Here is a 7,292-nt window from a genome sequence, read left to right on the forward strand (position 1 = left end):
CATCTGTCAGCTCTCAAACATCTCAAATTTATTGTATGTGGCTCTTACGCTTGGCCACTCCTGCTCTGGATCAACAAATTATATAAACCAGAAAGTCATGCCCAAAGCAGGCTTTACATGTCAAACAATTGTTTTCAACTTGTAAAGTCTTGTTAATTCTCATTGATAAATGAGACCTTGTTTTTAGAATGGGACAATTTCTGGTTAAAAAGGGAAGGGCCAATGGCTGCACTGTCAAGCTACAGAGATTATTTGCCCCAATCTAAGAAGTTTTTTTTTCCCTTTTCCCCAAAAGCAGGCTTTTAATTTTTTTTTTTATATGACAATTTCCATATAACAAATGAGATCTTGTTTTTGGAACAGGACAATTTCAGATTTAAAAAAAAGTTGGTGGGATCTTCCAAGAGTTCCAAACTCCAGCCTCCTTATCTGCCCAGCTCTGCACCCCATTGATTCATTGATTACAATGCATTTATCAGGATCACCATCACCCTTATCATGCCTAATAGTACAATCTTATACATCAGTGATTCTCAAACTCTCATGTAGAGTTTGTGAACCACTAAGGTCACAATCCTAACCCATTTTCCAGCACTGACATAAAGGCAATGCAGCTCGGGGGTAAGGGAACAAACATTCTCTTACTTTGAGGAGGCCTCAGGGAGTGCCACTCAGCTGCAGGATGCAGCACACGTCCCACTAGCACAGCTATGCCAGTGCTGGAAAGTGGGTTAGGATTGCATGCTTAGTCTTTTTGGTGGTGGGAGGAAGGCAGCGGCACAATCCTCAGGATTGTGCCACTGCCGGGGACTGAGGGGCTTTTTTATAAACGTATCCCCCTTGCAGTGGCCTCCTGGGAGTGCAGGGAGCCCTGCATCTCGGAACATCACAAAAATGCGATGGCAACCCACTTCTGGGCTGCGCTGAAGTGGGTTGCAATCACATTTTTTGAACATTACGAGGCAGGGAGCCCTGCAGAAGGCTCTGTGGAACTCCCTGCATGTCTGGAAGGCCAGTGCAAGGGGGTAAGTTTTTTTAAAAAGCCCTCAGTCCCTGGCAGTGGTGCAATCCTGAGAATCACGTTGCTGACTCCCCCCCCCACCTCTTCAGAGAAAGGGGCAGTGGTTCTTGGGCTGGTGGATCTTGACCCACCAGTTTGAGAATCATTTTTATACATGTCTATTGGGAGCAACAGCTCCAGAGGCCTTACCATTGGTGCCGGTAAGTTGGAAGTAGGGGTCTGCCATGGGCTAGTTGTGGGTGGGGAGAGAAGGGAGGGAAGGAGGGGTGGATTTGGGTAGTTCAACTTCCGTTGGCATGACTGCATGCTATAATGTGGCAGGAATAGGATTGGGTAGTTAGCCTAGGTCACACAGAAATCTTTAATTGATTAATTTAATGCAGTTAGGTCTTTAAATGCATTTTGTCTTTTCCATTTCCTTTCTTTTATTCTTAGAGGAGACATGCTGCATTTGCCCCTGTGGAGGAGGGGCAAATGTACTGTGGCTTATTTCCAAGCTGATTCCAGGATTGACAGTGTGATCGGTAGGGGCTGATGCAACTGGTGGAGCTGATGCACACAAACATTTCAATCTGTTTCAAAAGGACCAGCTACATGGGCCCTGTGATAAGGAGTACAAACCAGTCTGAACTATATCCAGAAGCTGCAAGGGTAGTGCAACCTGGAGCATCAACCCATGCGAATACTGGCTGCTACCTGTGCCATGATACTGTGTCAGGAAAAAGCTCCTTACTATGCTTTTCATGCAATTTTGTCAAACCCAGAAGTGCAAGACTTCTGCTTTTATTTAAAGCAGATGTTCCCAACGTGTGTGGTGCAGTGCCCTAGGATGCCACAATGCACTCACAGGGGCACCATGAGATGTCCCCCGTGGTCCCTCCTACCTGCTCTTCCAGGTGCAGCCATCTTGGATCTTGCAAGATAGTGTGAAATTTTTGTGCCACCATCTTGGTTCATGTAAGATTTCATGTGATCCATGATGGTGGCAACTGGCTGAGCTGGGAAGAAGAGGCTGCAGAAGTGCATGATCCCAGTAAGTTTGGGGATCACTGATTCTAAAGGGATAGCACAAATAAAGGAGCTCTTGTGTTAGTGCTGTCTTTGTAAATAATGTTGGAAGGTCTGTAGTTCTGTTTTTAAGGAAACTTTTAAGGGAGCTAGTAAGGAGGAGGCTATCTGCTTTGCATGAGTGGGAAGCGTACGGCATATGGTTACAGGTCCAGACTCCCTAATCACAGATATGGAACCCACAGTTTTAACTAACTGCAAGTTCTAAACCCATGATGGAACCTGGACCTGAGCTCCTGAGATCCTTTCTGGTGGTGTGTGGGAGCCTTTCTGGGGCCTGTAAAAGCCACACATAGCCTCTATGGGCTTCAGGAACCCCCTGGAGCAGTTTAAAGGGTACTTCTGGTTTTGGGCAGAAACTGGAAGTATCCTTTAAACTGCTTGAGGGGTTGGGGTTCTGAAGCCCCTAGAGCTGCATGCTGCCTCTATAGCCTCAGAATGCCACCCAGAGTAGTTTAGAAGGTACTTCTGGTTTTTTGCAAAAAAACCGTAAGTACCCCTTAAACTGCTCTGGGCAGCATTCTAAGACCCCATTGAGGCATGCTGCCTCTACGGGCCTCAAAAAAGCTCCAAACAGACTGGACCAAGTTCCGGTCACATTTGAAGTCCCTGTGGGTTGGAAGCTGTAGATTTTATTATCCATGGGTTTCAGTATCTGGGGGGGGGGCGGGGCGGTCCAGGATCCCCTGCAGATACCAAGACTCCACCTGTACTTCGAAATTCAGCATTACAGTTCTTTTCCTGGTTTTTAAATTGTATCTGTTGTGTCCACTAGAGGGAGCTGGCACTTTTACATGGAAAATGTGATAATTCTTTAAACCAGTGTTTCTCAAACCTGTGGGTCAGGACCCACTAGGTGGATCGCGAGCCAATTTCAGGTGTGTCCCCATTCATTTCAATATTTTATTTTTAATATATTAGGCTTGATGCTACCATAGCATGTGACTGCATTTGGGGAAAAGTTACAGACCTGTACTTTTAACAGACTACTATGTATATGCTTTTAACATTGATAGTAAATAGGACTTACTCCTGGGTAAGTGTAGTTAGGATTGCAGCCTAGGATTGTGAAAAATGTCCCTGCTTGATAATGTCACTTCCGGTCATGACATCACTTCCGGTGGGTCCCGACAAGATTCTTTTTCTAAAAAGTGGGTCCCGATGCTATATGTGTGAGAACCACTGCTTTAAACTAAATGCCACAAAGTTAAAAAAAAATACTGAAAGTGTTGATATAGGATTGGACTGTTTGCTCATTTTCATGAGTCAGAAAATTTTTTGTTGATATTTGTCATAGACTTCTTGAAAGTAACCGAAATGGTGAACTTGCTAAAGTTTTGCCCCAGAGACAAAACTGTCCCAACCACCTTGAAAAACATTCATAATTGATTCAGAATAAATGATGTAATGGAGAACTGCTCCAATAAGAAAACCACTGAATCAGAAAATTGTATAATTTACAATTATACAATTATATAATTGTATAATTTAATTGTATAATAACTTTATGATTTAAAGTTTTTCCTCATTATCATGGGAGTGTTCCTAGACTACCTTTTCAAATTTACTCATTCGTTACCTGCTTTTTCCATCTACAAGAAGAAAGATCAAAGTGGGCTGATGTTTCAAAAACCGTAATATATACACAAATACTACAAAATAAAGCAAGATAATAAAACTATTCAAATCCAAATGATAAATGTCCACCCACTGGCCTGCAGCAAATGGTTAATCAAATGTCATCAATTTAAAGAAGTTCCCCTCAACAATTTTATCTGGACAGACTTCCTGAAAAGGAGGCATATTCTCTACTGAAAGTACCTTGCTCCATACCGTCATAAATCAATGGTAGATGAAGATGGGCATCCACTGAACAGTAAAAAACAGTGCATGTGTTTTACAGGAGCAAAAACTCACTAAGGTATGCTGGTCCCTGGTTGTTTAGCGCAATACAGATTGCGCTGTGAGACCAGATTTGTTGCCTGCAAATTCTAGAGTCACAAAGCAGAATGCAAGAGTGGGCAAGAAGCCCAGATAGACTCAGATTTCAGATGTTTACAACAAGACCAGAGAAACAAAATTACCCTGGATCTGAAATCTCCAGAACTGACATCAGTAACAAGCATGGAAGCTTGTCTGGCACAAATGGTTACTTGCACAAATTTACTCATTGCTCAGAAGCAGAATATCTATTCTTTTATGTCAAATATTATTTCATTTCAAATTCTCTAGGAGAGTAAAAGAACAAAATGCTCCCAGAACAGAGAACAATGACTGCTTTGTCTTACAATGAACAGTTCTGCCTTGCTCTCACAGAAGTTATTTTGTGTTTCCTTCACACACCATATCATTATCAGTATCCACTGCTAAAATAACAAAGATTACCTACACTCTGGTGCCATTTCATTATGATAATGCTTGTTTCAGGTACAATCAGTGTGGTAACTAAGCACCATTCCAATGTCAATTAAAAAGAGCTTGCTAATCTATAAAAATTATCTGGTCTTGGAATCCCAGTTTCCATTACAATCATTAATGAATACTTGTGTGATTTAAAGTAGGTTAAATATTAATACCTTTTTTCCCTACAGTTGGTGAAAGCAAACCGTAACAGGCCCCAGTTTTAGAGAGAGGTGCAGCCTTTTTCTATGCATGCTTAGGCAGGAGCAGACCTCACTGAGGGCTGCACAGGACATTATCTCCAACTCAGTTGCTTGCTGAGAGAATAGAGACAATGGAGACCCAGAGAGGAGGTGGATGTGAAGGCAGGGTGCTTAACCCATTTCTGTCCAGGTGTACACATTTGATCCCTGTTGCATATCTGCAGTGTTTGGCAGAAATGGCTTAACCCCTCTCATAGCCATGGCTTCTTCTCTACAAACAAAGGCTGTTTTCCTTCTCCACTGGGCTTATGATTTAAGAGCTCAACCTTTGAAAAACTAAATTTAAAGTGACCTATTGTCAGAAACAGAAAACTTTATTGGTATACAAACAGTAGTATTAAGGAGAGACAGTGAGTTAAAATTATTGTAATAATGCAGACACAGTAAATTGTTGTCATAAAGATGACACACAATTAGCTCATTTACTGCACAGCTTACCTACATGAGCTATATAAGCAGCAACCTCCTCAATCTTTACAGTTCCGGTATCATTAAGAATAATGCATCTGACCATCCCCGCATCTTTATCAGGATCAATCCCAAATACTTAGAGCGGAGATCAGAATAAAATGGGCAATACAAAAGCATATGTGAAATTGACTTGATTCCCCCCAGTCCACAAGAACAGCATCTCTTGTCATATGGGCTTCTCCTGGAATCTTCCATATAGGACTGTAGATGGGAAGACATTAAACCTGGCCAGGGAGTAAGCTCTGCTCTTTAGCGGGCATTTTAGGTGATATAAATAGGCAGCCATCTGACCGTGATTGATTGGAATCATAAGGTTTAGGGGGGGGCAGGTCTTATTTGCTGTGCTCTGCACATCTTGGAATTTGATATCTAACATTCTATGTTTGATCCTTTGAAATCAGGGGTGTCAAACTTGTTTCATACTGAGGGCCAAACAGCATTCATGATGCCTGCTGAGGGCCAGAAGTGATGTCACTAAACTAGAAAAAGTGCTTATTTTTTTTGTTATGAACCAAAAATAAGCACTTTCTCTCACTTAGGAACTCATTAGCTGCAAATGACAGAAGAGAAAATACACAAATCTTGATCATATTTCAAGATATGGGAGAGCCCAATTTTTAAGTAGGCTGCCCTTTCAGCAGTACTCAGCACTACTCAGCAACTGAGAGCCTGAGGGCCAGATAAAAAGCTTCCGCGGGCCCCTGGGCCTTGTGTTTGACACACCTGTTCTAAATGCTTCTGCTAAAGGCATCAATTTCAATATATCCAAAGATAAGCCCATAGAGCTGATTTTTTCTCTCAATATGAACTAACTTATTAGAATGCTAGATTCACGAAATAACATGTAAAAAGTTATCTTGATCAGCTGGTGAATGAAAGGTTGAAAAGTTCTCTCTTGTAAGTGATCTTCTGCAAGTCTCTCTTTCACTAGCATTACAGGCAAAACACAGAGGTGGACTCTCAGGGTGTCCCATCAACCCCCGCCCCGCCCCCCCCACGCCATCCACTTTCCTACAGTGGAGCATAGGATACAGATTACATGTGGCAGCCAATCACAGTACACAAACCCTAGTAGATAAGTTCCTGCCAGGAAGACTTTGTTCCAGATGAGAGGATGTGCAATATGGGGTTATACCTCTCTGGCTTCTCAACAGGAGACTTTGTTCATGGGAACCATGGTAAAAGGGCATTTGGGAGGCGGGGAGAGGAGCACTTTGCCCAAGGAACAGTTTGTAATTCATATGTGTGGCAAGATACTGTGTTATCACTTGTCTTAGAATTCTGAGTGCTGATATTCAGCTCCAGGAAGATTTCATGCACAAGCACTCAACTAGAATCACAATGTCAGCATCTTAGCAGGAGAAGCAAAGTAAACAAGGGAGAGGGCAGGAAATTCCATGCAGCATCGATGCTTCATTCCCCCCCCCCAACCTTCTAGGATTATCAAATGCGTTTTTTTGCTATAAATTGTCTAGTCTAACTGTGCCTTCCTTTTGCCACAGCTAAGAGCAGGGAGTGTCTGCTCCCTTTTGGTGAATGCCAAGGACTCCAACCATTGCTACTGCTGGCCAAACACTCCTCTGGTTCCCTTTTGTTTTTCAGGACTGCAACATTGCTACAGGGGGTAGAATGGTGATTCTCCCCAGCGTTCCACTACAGCCTCCCCCCCCCCCCAAGAAAGGAAAAGGTAATATTCTAAGCCATGATGCTTTCACCCCCAACAGGACACCACTGCATGTGATACCACTCTCCCTCACAAACACTGAGTATGCATCTCAATCCAGAAAATGTGTGTTACAGCTGCTGTTGTCAAGTCCTTGTTACTCTCTCTGTGTTTCTCCTTGCTCCCTACAAGCAGTTGTCCCACCGAAAAAGACACCATGCAGACCCCAAGGTCACCCAACCTGCTTACAATGACCAGTATGAGCACAACTGCTGCTCAGTGAGGTTGCTGGTCTGCTTATTTCAGTCAGGCTCCTGTGGCTTTGCAAACTCCATAACAGACAGTGAACCAAATAGTGGTGCTAGATTTCACAGGCAGCTATCATTTAGCTGTGTGTTGGATAACT

This window comes from Tiliqua scincoides, chromosome 3, assembly GCF_035046505.1.
Source record: "Tiliqua scincoides isolate rTilSci1 chromosome 3, rTilSci1.hap2, whole genome shotgun sequence".
Classification (NCBI taxonomy): Eukaryota; Metazoa; Chordata; class Lepidosauria; order Squamata; family Scincidae; genus Tiliqua; species Tiliqua scincoides.